The sequence below is a fragment of the Triticum dicoccoides genome, chromosome 6A, assembly GCF_002162155.2.
Source record: "Triticum dicoccoides isolate Atlit2015 ecotype Zavitan chromosome 6A, WEW_v2.0, whole genome shotgun sequence".
Lineage (NCBI taxonomy): Eukaryota > Viridiplantae > Streptophyta > Magnoliopsida > Poales > Poaceae > Triticum > Triticum dicoccoides.
In genome coordinates this window covers 348792781-348814756 of record NC_041390.1, presented here as the reverse complement: position 1 = coordinate 348814756, position 21976 = coordinate 348792781, and positions in this window count along the sequence as shown.

Here is a 21976-nt window from a genome sequence, read left to right as displayed (position 1 = left end):
CCCTGGCAAAGTCGTAAGTATTCGGATACCATAGTAACTCATAGTATTCCTTTGTCGCACTACTTCTCCTAACGCCGAATTATTATTGTGCAGACCGCCCGAACCCGTATCGACGTATCCTCGTCGGACGGCTCCCTGGGCTCGTCGGATATGGATAATGATCCACTTCTGACCGCCACCTCCCCTTGCCCTACGGACAATGTTGAGGTGTTGTCTCAAGAGGAACTGGGTCGAGGGGAGACAGTCCCGGAGGCACCTCAAAGCGACCTTCCGGACTCCGGGAGCAGGGGGAGCAAATCCCCCGAGGGCTCCGAGTTTGGCCCTTAGCCGAACACCGCGCCGGAACCTCCAGTGGTTCCGGACTCGGGCAGGCGGCCTCCTTCCAAGAGGGGCAAGACGCCTATGCCGGTGACCTCTACCCATCCATAGGCACCGGACAGTCTGCTGGGAGCGCTTCGCAGCGCTTCTATTGACGAAGAGCACCGCACTATTATGAGTGCGATGGTCCAGAAGGTTCAGTCTGCCAAGAGTGGACTGACTGAAGCCTGTGCCAGCCTTCTAACATGCTTTGAGGTATGTTTTTGAAATATAGGAGAAATATTACCGCATAGACAGTAGCCCCTGATGCTCTGTTCGGTGTTCACAAAGAAAAGCCGAACAGAGGATCAAACAATATCGCAGGAGTCTAATATAAGTTTGTCTATATGCGTATGCAGGCTTCGCTGTTGGCCTCTGCTGCACTGACTGCGGAGGTCGCCGCACTGAAGCGGGACCTTAAAGGGTCCAAGGACGAGCTCGTCCTTGCCAAGAGGCAGCTCGAGGAGAACAAAGATAAGTAGTACCTAGTCTATGGATATATATATATATAAGAAGAATGCGATTGCAAAATAACAGGATCATCGTAAATTTGCCGGGGGCCACGACCGAGGTGGCGGCCCTGAAGCAAGCGCTATCCGAGGCCGAAAACAAAGCGGCCAAGGAGCGCACCGAGCAGAAAAGGCATGAGGCATGGGTGGGCGAGGTGCAGCAAGAGCTCCACGCTCTCGTGATGAAGCACGAGGCGTTGGAGCTTGACTTGAAGACGCGAGAGTCTGAGCTTGCCCCGGCCGTCGAGAGCGCAAAGAGTGCCAAGGCCGAAGCCCAAAAGGCCCTCCAGGAGATTGATGCGATGAAGAAGATAGTGGCGGGTAAGGCATTCTATATGCAAAGCAAGCATGCGAAAGTAAATTACTTGTTACTTACCCGAATTCGGAGCTCTCCAGGAGCATTCACAGATTTGCCCCGCAGCGTGTCGGATGCCGCAACCTTTTACCAGGCCGAGGAGGGAAGCTCAATGGAGAAGTTGTTCTGGGCCCAATATACTGGGATAGAACACCCGGTGCCTATGAGCGACCAGCTAAAGCAGATGGTCGAGCTACACAAGGCGGCCGAATAGGCCATGAAGGGCTTTATAGTCCGGCTGTGGCCTGGCGACGCCCTTCCGAACAGCTACTTCGGCCTGGTGAGGCGGCTTGTGGATGCCTGCCCACGGCTGGAAGTCGTCAAGCAGTCCATCTGCATCGAAGGTGCACGCCGGGCTTTTGCCCGTGTGAAAGTGCAATGGGCCAAGCTAGATGCCGTGAAGCTGATCAAGGAATGGCTGCCGGAGGGCAAGGAGCATCGCGACCCCGAGATGTACTATGAGGGTGTCCTGAAGGGTGCCCGTCTCGTAGGGGACGAGTGTATCAAAGATATAATATTTGAGTAAACCCGCTCGTGTAATCCTGTAGTTATGAAAACTTGTTCATATGCGCTATGCAACGCTTGTTTGAATTAAAAATATTACCGTCTGTTTGGCTATTTATCAAATCTGAGAGATGGCTAGTCGTCGGCTTCTGCCCCCATGCCACGAGTGCTGGGGTGTTCGGGATAAACCTGAGCACTCTTGTTCCCATTGTTGGGTCCTTCGAGGGAGGTGCTCAGCACAACGAACAAGGCAATCGGACTATAATGCGTTATCACTCTCACTTAGCCATAGAATTATATAATTTTAAATTTCAGCGAAGCCCCTAGTATTCGGAAGGCCGAATCTGGGGCGCGATACACACCTTAAGCCGGACAGGGACGATTCCTCGCTCTAAGCGGCATAACTCTTTAAGAACTCGAAAACCTCTCGAACAGCGACCAGTCTCTCGCCTTATCATGACAGTCAGTTTTAGCTTTCTCTACTGAGGTGCTTAGCCCAGCAGAACTGGGGCACAATCGCAGTAGTTCTCCCAGTGCTACCTTAGCCGATATAGCGGAACGTAAGGTACCAAAACATGGGAGCCGGGCAAACCCAACTATTGACCCAAGACATGATTCAGAGCTGATGCATATAGTGCTATAAGTTCGGGGTGTCGCACTGTTGAAAGTGTCTAGACTTCTCACGCCGTGGGGTATGCTTAAGCCCCTAGCATATTGGCCATACCAGAGTGTACGGGTGTTGGATGTCATGAATGAACATATATATATATATATAAAGAAGAATGCAATAATAGTCTTAATGCTATGCATTGTTTATTCAAAAAGGTGCGTTAAAGCAGAATGATACATGCAGTGCAATAAGCAAAAAGTAGGACTATGTCCCCTCCAAGGGCGAGCTGAAGAATAGTATTAAGGCAAGTATTACACTCGTTATCGTAATCCACCTGGGAGTTCCATGGTGTGACGTAGCTTTCTGCCTTCTTGGTTGCTGCATAATATGTTCGGCAATCATGCAGCCGGACCAGGTTTCCAGAGATTAAAGTCCTGAAAAGAAAAAAGTAACAAAACGGGAAGCCCCTAGTGCGGTTTAAGCCGCGTCTTGGGGCGTGCCATAGTCATGCCCCCCTCCCCGCCTGTGCCCATGGTATTTTTAATGTGTAATTATGTACGCGCGGCACGAATTTCGCTGTTTGGCTTGGGCCGGGGTGGGGGCCGCATTGCTATGCGAGCTCGGAACATGCCAGGCGGTCCTGTTGCTGATTACTCTGGGCGCGCTTGAAGCTGTTTGGGTCCTTAAATGCCGAACTACTGGATTGCCTTAAGAGGCTGCTTTGCGCTTCCGCTGCGAGGGCCGCAGTGTGCTCCTCCATTCGGAGAGAGTGCTCTGTGTTTCCGTTAACTATAATGACCCCCTGAGGTCCTGGTATCTTGAGCTTGAGGTATGCATAATGCGGTACCGCATTGAATCTCGCAAATGCAGTTCGCCCGAGTAGTGCATGATAACCACTACGGAACGGGACTATATCAAAGATTAACTCTTTGCTTTGGATGTTATCCGGGGATCCGAAGACCACTTCCAGTGTGACTGAGCCTGTGCAATGGGCCTCTACACCTGGTATGACGCCTTTAAACGTTGTTTTGTGGGTTTGATCCTTGAGGGGTTTATACCCATTTTGTGCACTATGTCCTGGTAACGCAGGTTCAGGCTGCTGCCGCCATCCATAAGGACTTGAGTGAGGTGAAATCCGTCAATGATTGGGTCTAGGACCAGTGCGGCAAATCCGCCATGACGGATACTAGTGGGGTGGTCCCTGCGATAGAAGGTGATCGGACAGGAGGACCATGGGTTGAACTTTGGGGCGACTAGCTCCAATGCATATACGTCCCTGAGCGCACGCTTCTGCTCCCTCTTGGGATGTGGGTTGCGTATATCATGTTCACCGTCCGCACTTGTGGGGGGAACCTCTTCTGTCCTGTGGTGTTCGGCTGCCGGGGCTCTTCCTCGTCATCGCTATGTGACTCCTTATCTTTGTTTTTGGCATTTAACTTGCTAGCCTGCTTGAATACCCAAAATCCCTATTGGTGTGTTTGGCTAGCTTGTCAGGGGTGTCGTGTATTTGACACGAGTGATCGAGTATGCGGTCCAAACTGGACGGGCCTGGAGTGCTTCTTTTAAATGTCTTTTTCCACTGACCGGGTTTAGAGCCTTTGAATCCGGCATTGACTGCTGTATCCTCGGTATTGTCATTGTTAATGCGGCGCTTATGTTTGTTGCAACGTGACCTGCCATTGCCGTCCTTGGTATCCGAAGTACCACGGTTCTTTTATATGTTATTACTGCAAGCCAGCCAGTTGTCTTCTCCCGCACAAAAGTGGGTCATGAGTGTCGTGAGGGCTGCCATAGATTTTGGCTTTTCCTGTCCAAGGTGTCGGGCAAGCCACTCGTCGCGGATGTTATGCTTGAAAGCTGCTAGGGCCTCTGCATTCGGACAGTCGACGATTTGATTTTTCTTAGTTAGGAACCGTGTCCAGAATTGCCTGGCCGATTCCTCTGGTTGTTGAATTATGTGGCTCAAGTCATCGGCGTCTGGTGGTCGCACATAAGTGCCCTGAAAGTTGTCGAGGAATGCGGCTTCCAGATCTTCCCAACAGCCAATGGACTCTGCTGGCAAGTTGTTGAGCCAATGCCGAGCTGGTCCTTTAAGTTTGAGTGGGAGGTATTTGATTGCGTGTAGGTCATCACCGCGGGCCATGTGGATGTGCAGGAGGAAATCCTCGATCCATATAGTAGGATCTGTCGTGCCATCGTATGATTCTATGTTTACGGGTTTGAAACCCGCTGGGATTTAATGATCCATTACTTCATCTGTGAAGCATAAGGGGTGTGCGGCACCTCTGTACTGGGCTATATCGCGATGCAGCTCCAATGATTCTTGCCCGCTGTGTTCGGCCCGGCCGTATTTACTTTTACTGTATCCGGCGTGACGTTTACCGTCTCGCATAGTGGCGCGCCCTCGTGATCCGTAGATCGATCTTGCATGTTTTTCTTTGTCCTCCAATACGTCTCGCAGGTCTGGAGTATTTCCCCATGCTTTTCATTTGAATGGCGTCGAGGTGCAGGCTGAGCTTTTGGCTGGAATGCCTCTCTATTGCGGCCACGAGGTGGCCGATCAGCCGCATCATACGCTTCTTCCTCCAGTCGGGGTAGCAACCTACATTTTGGGTAACTCTTGGAGGGGCGTTCGAGTTTATATTCCTCGGCCGCGAGGACTTCAGTCCATCTGTCAGCTAGCAGATCTTGGTTAGCTTGAAGCTGCTGCTGCTTTTTCTTAAGGCTATTTGCCGTGGCTATAAGCCGGCCCTTGAAGCCCTCTTATTCGACGGGATCCTCTGGCACGACGAATTCGTCATCGTCGAGGCTTGCCTCGTCTTTGCAGGGGGGCATGTAATTGTCATCCTCCGCCTCTCCATCTTCCGCTCTCTCTGGAGGGTTGGCCTCTCCATCCTCCTGTCCTAGATCGTGCTGGAGGGGATTGTTGCCATCTTCGGCACTATCCGGAGTGTTATTATCTCCTATGCCGGTATCACCACTTTTGCTTTGGCGGGACTTAGAGTGGCGCCGCTAACATCGGTGCTTGGGTTGCTTCTTGGAGGGGTCATCCTCCGCTGTCTCGTCGCCATTGCCTTCTTTGGGTGTGTCCACCATGTATATATCGTATGATGAGGTGGCTGCCCAGTGCCCTGTGGGCAGTGGTTCCTCTTTGTCTCCCGCATCGTCGTCCATACCGTCGATGTCTTCGGAGTCGAAGTCGATCATGTCGGTTAAGTCATCAACAGTGGCTACTAAGTGGGTGGTGGGTGGGCAGCGAATTTCTTCGTCATCCGCATCCCAATCCTGCCGGACATAGTTCGGCCAGGATCCTCCTGACAAGGAGAGAGACCTTAATGAGTTTAGTATGTCGCCAAAGGGCGAGTGCTGAAAAATATCTGCGGAGGTAAACTCCATGATCGGCGCCCAATCGGATTCGTTAGGAACGGGCACAGGCGGTTCGGAGTCCGTGGCCGGAGAAGGATCCGACAGTCTGACAACACGACTCTTGTGTAGGGTAAGCTCGATGTGCGGCTCAATCGCCGCTGAGGGTAAGGCCTCCGTGGCGGGGTCCATCCACCCGTCCATGGACGACGCAACTGGCTCCAAATTTAGGGTCAGAGCGGCTGCCGGTGCGATCTCCTGAACACTGTCTGATGGAGAGCTAAATCGTACTCATCGTGACCGCGTGACGCACAAGGCAGAGGCTCGAATCTGTCAAAGATCAAGTCTCCGCGGATATAGGCCATGTAGTTTTAGCTTCCAAACCTGACCTGGTGGCTAGGGGCGTAACTTTCGATCTTCTCTAGATGGCCAAGCGTGTTGGCCCGCAGTGCGAAGCCGCCGAACACAAAGATCTGCCCGGGGTGAAAAGTCTCACCCTGGAATGCATCGCTATCGATGATCATCGGAGCCATCAAGCCTAACAGCGATGACACAGAGGAACTCTCAATGAAAGCACCAATGTCGGTGTCAAAATCGGCGGATCTCGGGTAGGGTGTCCTGAACTGTGCGTCTAAGGCAGATGGTAACAGGAGGTAGGGAACACGATGTTTTACCTAGGTTCGGGCCCTCTTGATGGAGGTAAAACCCTACGTCCTCCTTGATTTATTCTTGATGATATGAGTATTACAAGAGTTGATCTACCATGACATCGGAGAGGCTAAACCCTAGAAGCTAGCCTATGGTATGATTGTATGTTGTCCTATGGACTAAAACCCTCCAGTTTATATAGACACCGGAAAGTGCTAGGGTTACACAAGGTCGGTTACAAAGGAGGAGATATACATATCCGTATTGCCTAGCTTGCCTTCCACGCCAACTAGAGTCCCATCCGGACACGAGACGAAGTCTTCAATCTTGTATCTTCATAGTCTAACAGTCTGGCCAAAGGATATAATTCGGCTGTCTGGAGACCCCCTAATCCAGGACTCCCTCACCCGGATACCGGAGGAATACCTTGTGTGATATCAAACATCACAATGTAACTGGGTGATTATAAAGATGCTCTACAGGTATCTCCAAAGGTGTTTGTTCGGTTGGCATAGATCGAGATTAGGATTTGTCACTCCGAGTATCGGAGAGGTATCTCTAGGCCCTCTCGGTAATACACATCATAAGAAGCCTTGCAAGCAATGTGACTAATGATTTAGTTGTAGGATGATGTATTATGGAATGTGTAAAGAGACTTGCCGGTAACGAGATTGAACTAGGTATGAAGATACCGACGATCGAATCTCGGGCAAGTAACATACCGATGACAAAGGGTATAATATATGTTGTCATTACGCTACGACAGATAAAGATCTTCGTAGGATATGTGGGGACCAAATGAGCATACAAGTTCCGGTATTGGTTATTGACCGAAGAGGTGTCTCGGTCATGTCTACATAGTTCTCGAACCTATAGGGTCCGCATGCTTAACGTTCATTGACGATTTTGTATTATATGGGTTATGTGATTTGGTGACCTAATGTTTTCTGGAGTCCCGGATGAGAACACGGACATGACGAGGAGTCTCGAAATGGTCGAGAGGTCGAGATTCATATACAGGACGATGATATTCGGACACCGGAAGTGTTCTGGGGGTACCGAGTACATATCGGGTCACCGGAAGGGGTTCCGGGCACCCCCCAGCAACTATATGGGCCTAATGGGCCATGAGGGGAAACACACCATCCACAAAGGGGCTGGTGCACCCCTCCCCCCGCCCCGTATGGGCTGGCCAAATAGGACAAGGAAAGGGGAAGAAGGGAAGGAAAAAGGGAATGGGATTCCCCCTTCCCCCTCTTCCCTTCGTACTCTGAATAGGAATAGGAAAGGGGGGAGGCCGAATTGGGACGACCCCAAGTAGGATTCCTCCTACTTGGGGCACCCCCTTGGTTGCCTCTCCTTCCATCCAACCTATATATATGTATGTGGGGTGCACCGCTAGAACACACACCAACAATTGTTAGACGTGTGTGGCGCCCCCTTCACAGTCTACGCCTCCGGTCATATCTTCGTAGTGCTTAGGCAAAGCCCTGCACATATCACTTCACCATCACCATCACCACGCCGTCGTGCTGAAGAAACTCTCCCTCGACATTTTTTTGGATCAAGAGTTCAAGGGACGTCATCGGGCTGAACGTGTGCATAACTCAGAGGTGTCGTACGTTCGGTGCTTGATCGTCGGAACGCGTTATCATTAGGAGAAGAAGTTCGACTACATCAACCGCGTTGTCAAACGCTTCCGCTTATTGTAAGTGCATCTAGTGCCACCCCTAGTTGGTTTTGGAGTATTGACGACAAACCTAGTTGAGGGACTAATGTGTTTGTGAGAATTGCAGGATAACACAGGTAGAAGTCCCTCATTGATTGGGTTTTACTACCAGAGATGACCCCTAAAAATGTATGAAGACATTGAAGCCAAAGGTGGTATATGAAGATATTCACATTGAAGACTATGAAAAAAGAAGACACGTTATGAAGCCTATGGAGCTCGAAGACTTTGTAGTTCTTTTTCTTTTGTGTTGAGTCATAGGAACCACCGTACTGTTAAGTGGGGTCCAGGAGAACCAGTCAGAATGACTGAAGTGATGCCTAAACCAAAAACATAAGTCTTCGAGTGAAGACAATGAGAGAGAATCTTGTCCAGAGCTGGACAAGTCAGCTTTGCTTGTAGCCCAAGTAAAGTTGCCATGGGAGTTTGAAATTTACCGTTGCGACACGTGTTAGTTCCTTAGTGACCCAGGGTCATTTCGGACAAATCAGGTCGGGTTGCCAAGTGGCTATAAATAGCCCACCCCCTACAACCATAAACGGTTGGCTGCTCAGATTTCAGTGCACGGCTTTTGTCGTTTGAGAGCAACCCACCTCCAAGCCTTTGAGATAAAATTCCTAGTGAGGAGAAAAGCCCTAACCACCCAAAGCCAGAGAACATTGGGCATCACTTAAGTCTTCTCGTCTGTGTGATCTGAAGACTTATTGCACTTGAGGACTGTGAATCCTCCAGACGGTTAGGCGTCGCGTTCAGAGCGTCCAAGAGACATTGTGGATTGCCAGTGAATGAAGTTTGTGAAGGTTTGGGAGTCTACCTTGAAGACTTACCAGAGTGATTGGGCGAGGACTAAGTGACCTTAGCTCAAGGAGAATACGGTGAGGACTTGGTGTCCTGAACTGTGTGTTCAGGACTGGGTGTCCGGGACTGTGTGTCCTAAGGTTTAAATACCTAGCCGCTCGAACCAGATGTACAGTTGTAACAGCAACTGGAACTGGTCCAACATATCATTGTCTTCAACGAGTCACTGGTTTCATCTTCACTTCCTTTTCTTACTGTTACTCATTGTGAAGACATTGCATGCTTGCTTTATCTTTTGTCTTCACAACATGGATGTATGATCTGTTTGGCTTCATAACTTCTTCCGACCTGATCCTTATTACACTGCAGCTGTTTGTCATTGTGCTTTCACTCTATTGAATACTTGACCATGGCTGGCCTAGTGTAATCTAACTTCCGCTGCATAGTGATAGGCATAATCTTCACTGTTTGTCTTCATAACTCCCACGTTTTGAAGACGTTCATAAAAATCGCCTATTCACCCCCCCTCTAGTCGATATAACGCACTTTCAATTGGTATCAGAGCAAGGTGCTCCCTTGTTCTGTGTGATTCGGTTTAACCACCTGGAGTTTTAGCTATGTCGACTGCAGGGATAATCAAAGTCTCCGCTGCGTGCCCCGTCTTCGATGGAACTGAATATCCCTACTGGAAGAATAAGATGCGCATGCATCTTGAAGCCATTGACGTCGACCTATGGTATGTCGTCGAGAACGGCGTTCCCAAGGCTGGAGAAGGTGTCACTGCTGCTGATGTCAAGAAGTTCACTCAACTGGACTCTACTGCCAAAAATATCATCTGTGGTCATTTGACAAAAGGACAGTATGGCCGTGTGAGTGCCTTGAAGACATCCAAGCTGGTCTGGGACTGGCTCTCCAAGGTCAATGAAGGCGTCTCAACCCAGAGAGATCAGAGAATCATCGTTCTTCGCAACCTCTTCAACCACTTCAAGCGAAATGACAATGAGAATGTCCAGCACACATTTAACCGGCTCACTGACATCACAAATGAGCTTCAAGCCCTCGGCGCCACTGAGATCACCAAACATGAAATCGTCAAGACGCTGCTGAGATCACTTGATAGTTCGTTTGACATCCTAGCCCTGATGATTCAAGAACGTCCTGATTTCAAGACACTCGATCCGTCTGACATACTTGAGAGGCTCAACACACATGAGTTTCAGCTTTGTGAGAAAAGAGATATCTATGGTCCAAACTATGGGCGAAGTCGTGCCTTGAAGGCAAAAGCTGTTTCCTCATCTGAAGAAGAATCTGACAGCAGTTCTGATGATCGTGAAGACATTGGAAGGGAACTTGCAATGCTAGTGAAGAAGTTCCAAAAATTCACCAAGAAGAAAGGCTTCAGAAAATCTTCACGATCAAGCTCAAGGAATGATGAAGCTTCTGCTCATGACTACAAGAAGAAAACATGTCACAAGTGCAAGAAAACTGGACACTTCATCTCTGAGTGTCCACAGTGGGACAATGAGAATAGAAGGAAGAAGAAGAGCAAGGAATATGATTCTGACGACAAGAAGAAGAAGAAATACTCAAAGTCTTCTTCCAAGTCTTCCTCAAAGTCTTCATCACACAAGAAGAGCTCATCTGGCAAGGCACGTGCGTTTGTTGGCAAGGAAATGGATTCAGAGGAGGAGTCCGCTTCTGAGGAGGCAGAGGTGGAATATGAGGAGGAGTCTGATTCTGGCATTGCGAGTCTGGCTACAGCATACGTCGCCAAGTCCATCTTCAACACTGAAGACAATTACTTCATCACCGACACTGATGCAAATGACAAGAACGACTCCACTCCTACCTACTGCTTCATGGCACGCGGTGCCAAGGTAAACACATGTACTACTCGCTATCAAACATCTAGTGACGATGACTCTGACTGTGATTCAAAACCCAGCTACAAAACACTTGCTAAAATTGCAACTGAACAACAGAAAGCTATGGAACATATTCAAAAACTGTTAGACATAAGCGATGATCTGTTGGGTGCTGAAATGACTCGATCTGAATCCTTAATTGAATACATAAAAAATCTTCACATTAAGTATCAGGAACTTGAGGATCGTCTTGATACTCTCTCACCAACTCATGAAAAGCTTTCCTATGATTATCTTCAAAGGAAGCAAGAACTTGAGAAATTGAGAGCGGCTCATGAAGATCTTCAAAAGGAAAACGAGTCACTTCGCGCCGAACAGATTAGTTCCGCTCAGGAAGGATTTGAACCACCATGTCTTAACTGTATAGAGCGTGATAATGCTATTTCTGTTGCTGAATGTTCCACAGCTACTTCTGTTGCAATATCATCAACTGTTGATGTGGTAACTAACCCCTCTGCTGAGCATACCACTGCTATTGCTGATGAGAATGCTAGGTTGAAGACATTGCTTGAAACAGGGATGTACAAAAGTCTTAAAGGACATCAGACATTATGTGATGTCCTCAAGAAGCAGATTCTGAACCGAAACCCTAGGAAAGAGGGTGTTGGGTTCGTAAGGAAAATAAATGCAGATGGCTCTTACTGGAAACCTGAGCAGTACCCCAAAACCACATGGGTTGCTGCAAAGGAACCTTTAGCAGATCCATCCAATTTATCTGGCTTCACATTTGCTAACCCCATTACTATTGATGAATCCTTTAATGCAAATTATAAACTGTTTAAGAATCAGAATGGTGAAGTGTTTGCCAGGTACATTGGTACTAACTGCAGGAATGGACCGCCTATGAAGAAGATCTGGGTTCCAAAAAAGTGTCTGGAAAGTCTTCCTATGAATGTCTTCATGACACCTCACTTGAAGAAGACAAACCTCAGACCAAAGGCTTCATACGGTCCAAAGGCTTCATACAAACAGAGGACTCACCTGAGTCACACTAACGCAAATGTTTTGCAGGGAAACCATACTCAGGCATATGAATATGAGAGTGGGTCATCGAACCGTCATGTTCATATGACCAAAAATTATTCTGCTCATCCCTATGAGTATTATTGTCCACCTGCAAGACTGTTTGCTAAGGCTTCAAAGCCAAAATTCTCAGATGCTGCACTTAGACTTATTGCTTCTAAGCCACCCTTGAAGATGTGGGTGGTTAAGAAAGCTTAACTCTCTTTTGCAGGGAAAGGTCTCCAGCAGAAAAACAAAATCTTCTGACGCTATCGCTGGGGACCTTAAAAGTCTTGTAGGGCGCAAGATAAAATGCCCGAATGGCATCATTATGTACTTTGTTCCTGAATCACATGCTACTCTCCCTATTAGTCCTAATCTGGATCTAAGTTTTCATAACCCACTGGTTCGTCAAATGTTTTTGCTTCACAATTCTCTTCGTGAAGCCTATCCCCCTAACTGCACTGTAGGGTACGACACCAGCGACTTCAAAGTCTTCAGAATGGATCATTGACAATGGGTGTACAAATCACATGACCGGCAAAAGTAGCCTTCTATGGACTCAACCTTACGTCCATCTGACAAGAGCCACATCTCATTTGCTGACACTGGTAAAAGTAAGGTATTGGGTCTAGGTAGAGTTGCAATCTCAAAGGATCAACACATGGATAAAGTCATGCTTGTTGAATCCCTTGGCTTCAACTTAATGTCTGTCTCAAAGCTTTGCGATTTGAACATGATCGTAATGTTTGGAAAATATCGTTGCCTAGTACTAATGGAATCTGACAAGTCTCTAGTATTTGAAGGGTATTGGAAAGATGATTTGTATGTGGTAGATTTCTCGGCAGGGCCACAACTTGAAGTATGTCTTCTTGCAAAAGCTTCAGAATGCTGGCTTTGGCATCGGAGGCTTGGGCATGCTGGCATGAGGAACCTACACACCCTTGCGAAGAAGAAGCATGTCATAGGCATCGAGGGCGTCAAGTTCAAGAAAGATCACTTATGTGGTACCTGTGAAGCATAGAAGATGACAAGGGCAAAACATCCTTCGAAGACAATCATGACTACTACTCAACCCTTCGAACTGCTCCACATGGATCTTTTCGGTCCCACTCACTACTCAACTTTTACTACTACTGCTTGCCTCTATGGCTTCGTCATTGTTGATGACTACTCTAGATATACTTGGGTGCACATAATCCTTTACAAGAATGAAGTGCAGGATGTCTTCAGACGATTCACCAATCGAGCTATGAACAATTTTGGCGCCAAGATAAAGCACATCAGAAGTAACAATGGCACTGAATTCAAGAACACTGGGCTTGATACATATCTTGATACCTTGGGCATCACACATGAATTCTCAGCTCCGTACACGCCAAAGCAGAATGGCGTCGTCGAACGCAAGAATAGAACACTCATTGAGATGGACAGAACAATGCTAGATGAATACAAGACTCCAAGAAAATTCTGGACTGAAGCCATTGACACTGCATGCCATACAATCAATCGTGTCTATCTTCACAAGCTTCTGAATAAGACATCTTATGAACTCCTAACTGGCAAGAAGCCAAATGTCAGTTACTTCAGAGTATTTGGCGCAAGGTGCTGGATCAAGGACCCACACCACACCTCAAAGTTTGCACCAAAAGCACATGAGGGCTTTATGCTTGGATATGGAAAGGATTCGCACTCCTACAGAGTCTTCAACCTCTTTCATTACAAAGTTGTTGAAACAGTGGATGTGCGGTTCGATGAGACAAATGGTTCACAAAGAGAGCAACTGCCAAATGTGCTAGATGAAGTTTCAGCTAGTGAATCAATCAAGCTTATGGGAACTGGAGAGATTATGCCTTCTGAAGCTCATCCTGAAGAAGAACTTATCATCTCAACACCTGATCAACATGAAGACAATGCTCAGCCTGAAGACATTCCTCCCAACAACAACACAGATCAGCAAGAGCAAAGTCTTCGCCCTGTACATCCTCATGTTGCCAATGAAGTGCAGATTGACAGAATAATTGACAGCATCAATGCACCTGGTCCACTCACTCGTTCAAGGGCAACTCAGCTAGCAAATTTCTGTGGGCACTTCGCATTCGTATCAATATCAGAACCCAAGAAAGTAGAAGAAGCCTTCATGGAACCTGAATGGATTCAAGCTATGCAAGAAGAGCTTCAACAGTTTGAGCTGAATAATGTATGGGAACTGGTCAAGCGTCCTGATTCACGGAAGCACAACATAATAGGCACCAAATGGATATACCGCAACAAGCAAGATGAGCATGGTCATGTTGTCAGAAACAAAGCTCGTCTCGTTGCTCAAGGATATACTCAGGTGGAGGGCATTGACTTCGATGAAACATTCTCTCCTGTGGCAAGGCTTGAAGCCATACGCATACTGCTGGCCTATGCAAATCATCATAACATACTTCTATATCAAATGGATGTGAAAAGTGCCTTTCTCAATGGCAAGATTGAAGAAGAAGTGTATGTTGCACAACCGCCTGGCTTTGAAAATCCAAAACATCCTGACATGGTATACAAGCTCAACAAGGCACTGTATGGCCTCAAACAAGCCCCTAGGGCCTGGTATGACACACTCAAATACTTCCTGAAGAGCAAAGGCTTCATACCTGGCTCCCTGGATCCCACTCTTTTCACGAAGACATATGATGGTGAACTGTTTGTGTGCCAAATATATGTGGATGACATTATCTTCGGCTGCACCAATCAGAAGTATAGTGAAGAGTTTGGATATATGATGCAAGAGCAATATCAGATGTCCATGATGGGGGAGCTGAAGTTCTTCCTTGGTCTTCAAATTCGACAACAAAGCAATGGCATCTTCATATCTCAAGAGAAGTATCTCAAAGATTGCCTGAAGAAGTTCGGTATGCAAGACTGCAAAGGCTTCACGACACCAATGCCAGCCAAACATCATCTGGGTCCTGACGACAATGGTAAAGAGTTCGATCAAAAGGTATACCGCTCCATGATTGGTTCTTTGCTTTATTTATGTGCATCTAGGCCAGATATTATGCTTAGTGTTTGCATGTGTGCTCGATTTCAAGCGGCACCAAAGGAGTCGCATCACTTAGCTGTGAAGCAAATTCTTCGATATTTGGCTCACACCCCAACTCTAGGATTATGGTATCCCAAGGGCTCAGAGTTTGATTTGGTTGGATTTTCGGATGCTGATTATGCTGGTGACAAAGTTGATCACAAGTCTACATCAGGCACATGTCACTTTCTGGGACGATCACTTGTATGTTGGTCATCAAAGAAGCAGAACTGTGTATCTCTCTCCACTGCTGAATCTGAATACATTGCTGCTGGATCTTGCTCCGCTCAGCTTCTGTGGATGAAGCAAACACTCAAGGACTATGGCATTCATCTGAAGCAAGTGCCACTTTACTGCGACAACGAAAGCGCCATCAAGATTGCCAACAACCCAGTTCAGCACTTGAAGACAAAGCACATTGAAATTCGTCATCACTTTCTCAGAGATCATGTTGTGAAGGAAGACATTGATATCATACACGTCAACACTGAAGAGCAATTGGCAGATATCTTCACCAAGCCCTTGGATGAGAAGAGATTTTGCAAGTTACGGTGTGAGCTAAATATCCTGGAATCCTCAAATGTCCTATGATCAGGCACACATCCTAACACTTATGCATATGATGACTTAGATGTGCAACACACAAAGTAAAGTATATCTTCAATCAATGAAGACATACATTCTAAGTGTGAATACATTAATGCGGAATTTGACTTTGGAGCGCCACGATAATTGTGCACCGTGTCTGGGTCTAATACTTCCTATACGGTGGGTAACACCACCACCAAACGTTCTATTTTGAAGTGTTTCACTCATGGCGTTACCTTGCAATATCTTCACATTTGGTTTGGCTTCGAACTCAACATGTCTTCATAATTATCTTCACTATGTTGATTATATAGATATATATATATACTGGTGCTCCGTCATCTACAGCATTCACTTATAGCTATGTCTTCTTGTTTGAATCTTTTGAACTAAGTGAATGTGATCGGACCCAAACTTCTCTATGCTTTCGCTCTCAAACTCTATCTCTCCAAGTAATATGCATTCTATTGAAACTGTCGAATGTCTTCACTGCGTCCTTGTCAGCAGAAGATAAAGAGACAAGCATAAAGTCCATTTTCAATGCTCATTCCTCCACATAAAATCCAGAGAAGTAGGAACGACCGCCCGACAATTCAGGCGTGCGTGGGACGTGGAACAAACCCAAAACTTCCGCAAACTGGCCACGCGTTCCTCAGATGCGAATCGCCAGGGGCACCTGTGTAATAGCACAGTGCCGCCCTTGAGCCTATAAATTCACACTTACCGCGGTCATTATCTCCTTCTTCCACCCTCGCACGAACCCTAGCGCCACCGTTAGCACTCGACGACGCCGGCGACGAAGCGCTTCACTGCCGCAACTTCTCCGACGCCGTCTTCACGCCGATCGCGGACATCATTCTCTCTGCCGTCGCCGTAGGTGTCTTCCGTCGCCAAGTTAGGGCACGGAGGACTGAACTGCTCGGCATCATCTCCCACTCCATCTAGCAGTTCCAAGTGTGGTAAATAAAACCTCTTTTTACAGCCCCTTTTGATCTCATGGTTCTGTCACTTTCTACCATAAGAAGTTTCTCTTCACACAAGTTAGATCTCTCTATCTGGATCTCATAACATGCCTAGTATATTCACTTGTGCTTCATAAAGTAGTTAGATTCCTCACTTGTACTGATCTATGGGTTTGTACAAATCTGGAACCTACTTCTTATCTATGAGTGAATGTCTTCGCACGATGAGGTTAATGTCTTCTAAACTGATTAATCTTCAAAACCTTCTGAGAATGCATATGACCTCTTCCCCTTCCTTCGCACCTTAATGCTGTCACAGGTACATGTCCGTGGGAGAATCCTTAGGTTCTCATAGTCTGAATTCATTTGCAGAATTCCTACAGCATCACATAAATTCTCCTGAAGCCAGTTCCTGTTGGTCCAGCAAAAGAAAGCCTTTGAAGCCTTTGAAAGTTTTGAAGCCTTTCAGGTTAAAGTTTATGGCTTCAGAAGCATCAGTAAGGAAGGGGGGCAGACAGCAACGTGAAGGAACTTCCAAAGATCTGCCTGAAGACATGGCAGAAATGTATAAAACAGATCCAGAAGAGAGTTATGGGCAGCGCAAGACCAGAATCCAATGGATTCGACGCTACTGGGCAGAACAATGGTTCAAATACCGCTTCACAACCCAAGAGTATGCTGAGAAAAGTGCTATCAAGAAACCATGGGGGGACATCCTTTACAAGAACCTTGTACCCAGGACCAGAGATGAAGCCATTGCTCAAGGCTTCTACCCATGCATGGTCCGAGGACCACAGCCTGATGATGCGCATCCGTCGTCACTCCTCTGGTGTCGTGACGACAATCTGTTCAAGCACAACTTTCAATTTGCCCAACAATCAGCGAAGCTGAACAAGAAGAAATTTGGGTTAGACTTCAACCCTGGCCCCTCAGCACCAAGGGCAGATGGCACACGCTACGCAGAACCCAATGTCATCGGTCCGTTTGCCAACCTTGAGGGCCTCATCACCCACATCTTAGTCCAAGGGACTGCCGTGAATGACCCTCCAGCTGACTCTGAGTCTGATGAAGCTCCTGCTAAACCGAAGCCAAAGCAGTCGAAGAATCCAAAAGCCTCAAAGCCGGCCCCTTCCTCAAAAGTCTCAAGGGCGAAGCCATTGGCAACTGCACCTCCTGAAGACAGTGTGCATTCTGAAGACGTATCCCACATCTCCAAGCCCCAAAAGGACAAGGTGCCTCAGCCACACACCGGCAAAGAACTCACAGCTGCTGCCATTCTGCGAAGCAAAGCCATTGATCTATCAAGTGATGAAGATCTTGGAGATGACGCTCTAGAGCAGCTCATCAAAAGCAAAGAGGAAGCTGAAATCTTCAACAATTTGCCTCTATTTGATGTCGCCATCATCCACGGCTTCATCGACGAATGGTTTGCCACACCAGACATAAGCTTCGAAGATCTGCAGCTGCCTATTGGCCTCAGCGTCTCCTTTCAAAGCGCAATCGCTTCAGAACTTGCCATTGCTTAGCGCATTGTTGAGCTGAAGCAGAAAATTGATCATGAGAAGGCTCAGTTCAAGAAGAATATGGCCAAGCTCAGCATGCAAGAAGTGAAGAGCTTCAAGACCATGTTGCATGAGCTAAAGGAAAATTTTCTGAAGAAGCATGCAGAAGCTCAAGGTTCACGTGGGCAGATGAAGTCTCTGGCAGAACGATGTGTGCAGGCCTACAATGTGGCCAAGAAGCACAAGGCACTTGGGCGTCCTGGCATCGACCCCAAGATGGCCGCGAAGAAGAAGAAGAAGCGTGCTATGGCTGAACCAGAGGCACCTAGGAAAGAAGCAGTTCCAATTGTCTTCCAAACTGCAACGACTGGCTCGAAGCCAAAGAGCCGGTCAACAGCTTCAGAGCTGAAGAAGACAAGAATTGCTGAGGCTGAAGCTAGAAAAAGGAAAAGCTCTGAAGCGTCTCCAACTGCCCCCAGCAAGAAGAAGCGCAAGATCAAGAAATCTCGGGCTGCTCCCACAGAGCCCCTGATAGTTGAACCTATTGCTATGGTGCACCCGAATGCAGAATGTCAAATGACGGTTCATGAGCCTGCTTCCACAGAGGCTCCTGAAGCTGAAGACATACCAGCAGCCGACCCAATTGCTGCTGAAGACATTGGTCATCAGGACAATGTACAAGATGATGCAGCCCTTCCTCAGTGTGAACAAAGCGAACTCATCAGCATTGGTCGTCCCCTGACGCCAATTGCACAAGATGCGTCATGGGCGGATCGCCCTCAAGAGGAGGAAGACTTTGAGGCCCAGCCCGCTCCAACACCACAGGCGTCATCTGCGTTCCGCAGGCTTCGCAAAGGTCCAAGGCCTCAAGTCTGTGCTGAAGACATTCCGGCTACATCAACCGAAGAAAATGAAGAAGTACCACAAGATCCTACTCCCCCGCTACACTAAGAAGCAGTTCTCCAGGAGAACGTGCCTAAGTCTGACCCTCCAACTAGTCAAGCGGAGACTGAAACTGTTGAGGCTGCCACAACGAACTCTGAAGCAAATGTGGAGCCCTCCCCACCAAAAGCTTCAGCAGACAGCGAAGCTACTGATCAAGACACTTCTGTTCCTGAGTCTGCTGCAGGTCCTCAATTCGATTACCATGTTGAGCACAAGCCTCATGTCCAGAAGCCAGTCCCAAGGCTGCCAAGGTTCCTAGGTCCTCCATCAGCACCTAGCTCCTTTGACATCAATAGCTTCAAGGCAGACAACACATTCTTCAAAAGCTCCAAGAACCCGTATTCAAGGGACATGATTGTATCAGATATGTTCTGGAGCTATCCTCAGTGCAGCTACTACTCAAGCATCCTATACAACCAAGGTCGCATCTTCCCGCACAAGCGCCTTGAGGTTGAAGCCATTGCTGGCCTTCCATGTCTAGAGGAAGCTTTGGATTGCTTTAAGCAAGTGGTTCTGCTGCCGTTTGTACAGATGAAGAGCACTGGAATGAAGAGCTTCTGCTTCAGTTCTATGCCACCCTCCACATTAAAGGATACAACAGAGATCCAAAGACTTGGGTACTGGAGTGGATGACCGGAAATGTCCATCATGAAGCCAATGCATTTGATATCATTGAGCTCACCGGCCTGCCCACTCCTGGCGAATTCTACGAGGAAGGCTGTCAACTACATGCTGAAGCTATTGAGAGCATATTCCAGAGGCCTGAACCAAATATGAGTCAGATGCTCTCAATGATGAAGACATTGCCCCACGATGCTCCTTATCCAACAGAGTTCTTCGTTGAATACTTTGAGTTCCTGCCCAGGACCATATATCACATCATCCGGCGGACTCTCTGGCCCATTAAAGGGCACTCTCCGAATGCCAAGATCGAAGGTGCAATGAAGACTATGATATTCTGTATCCTTCATGGCAAATGGTTCAATGCACAGGATTTCTTCATACGCCAACTTGCGGCATCCAGCTCAGATTTATTTGGCTTGAAGTTTTATGCTCCTTGGGTTATGCGGCTGATCAAGCTTCACTCTGCGATTTCATATCAGCCCTCAGCCCGCAACCATCAGATCTTCTTGCCAGATGTGGACACCTCTGCTGAAGCTATATATCCTGAGCCTGCCAAGCAACCATTAAGTCTTCAGAATGTAGAACACCAGAGCTTCACTCAGAACAATGAAGGTGTTGAAGCCATCTCCAGGGTGTATCCTTTGGCTGGCACTACACGTGCGCCACACCCTGCTTCAACTGAAGCCACTGATAGTGCACCTGCTTCAAGACCCAAGAAGCGCACTCGTGTTCTCACTGACCGAGAGCTTCTTGTGGCCCTTCATCAAAAACAAGATAGGCATCACGACTGGCTAAAGTGTCAGATGAAAAGCCTCTTGGTGGATGTTAATCGACTTCGAAATCTTGCCACCAAGAATGCCTTCGTCACTCATGAAACCTGTCATCGTACCTGGAAAGGGCTCTCAATGATATGTACTGAAGCTGAACTTGAAGAGGATGGCTTCATAGAGCGATTCAAGTTTGACACCACACCTCCTAGAAGGGCTGTGATGCGCAACACACCATCACTTGAAGACTCTGAGTTTTATTCATCTGCTGCCACAGTCACTGCCAGAATCATTGAAGACGATGCTACATCACCGCCACCTGCTTCAGCACCTCCAAGCTCTTCTGCACCGCCACACACCTCCAACGACCCTGCTGCTCCTGGGAATGCATAGAAAACTCTATGTCTTCAAACCTTTTTGGTCATCACTGACAAAAGGGGGAGAAGCATATGATGTTTATAGTCTTCAAGCGGGTCACAATGGGCGGGTGCCTTTATATTTTGCTACTTTTTGCTTCGTGCTTACAACTCCCGTTTTTGCTACATTTGCTTCTTTGAGTTGTAACACTTAGACTTGATGGTCGTCTGCTACCTGTCTGTCACTCTGTTTTTGCGAAGATAAATTCCGCATGTGCGACGATAAATTCTGCACTTAGATCATTCTGCAGACATCCATTTTCCATTATGCATGTCATTATCTTCATATACTTTCACATGCATAGTGGATTGTCATCATAAGCTGAAGTGGATCTCCAAATACAACCTGCCATGTGCATTTGCATTCCAAAAGCAAATTAACTTATATGCACATCTTCAGGGGGAGCCCTTGCAACTTATGAAGACAATTCCTTATCCTTTACAATTTCACAGACTATATTCCCCGTTGAAAACTTCAACTAGTTTGTCATCAATCACCAAAAAGGGGGAGATTGTAAGTGCATCTAGTGCCACCCCTAGTTGGTTTTGGAGTATTGACGACAAACCTAGTTGAGGGACTAATGTGTTTGTGAGAATTGCAGGATAACACAGTGATACCTCCCTTCTTAGGGTGAAAATGGACAGGACTTACCCACTGACTATCAGCAATAGGACAAATTATACCTGCCTCAAGGAGCTTTAGAATTTCTTTTCTTACCACTTTTTTCATCTTAGGATTCAGCCGTCATTGATGATCAATAAATGGTTTGGCGTCTTTCTCTAAGTTTATTTTTGTGTTGACATAGAGTGGGACTAATGCCCTTAAGATCATCAAGAGTATATCCAATAGCAGCACAGTGCTTCTTCAGAGTTTTCAATAATTTTTATTCCTCCTTCTTTGAAAGGTTAGCACTAATAATAACAGGATATATCTTCCTTTCATCAAGATAAGCATATTTAAGAGTATCAGGCAATGGTTTAAGCTCAAACACGGGATCACCCTTAGGTGGAGGAGGATCCCCTAGGATTTCAACAGGCAAATTGTGTTTCAGAATGGGTCCTTGTTCAAAGAATACTTCATCTATTTCCCGTCTTTCATTCATAAACATATCATTCTGATGGTCTAGCAAATATTGTTCTAAAGGATCATTAGGAGGCACAGCAATGGAAGCAAGACCAATAATTTCATCTTTATTAGGCAATTCTTCATCACGGGGTTGTCTACGAAATTTAGAAAAATTAAACTCATGAGACATATCATCCAAACCAATAGTAACAACATCCTTCTTGCAATCTATCTTAGCATTA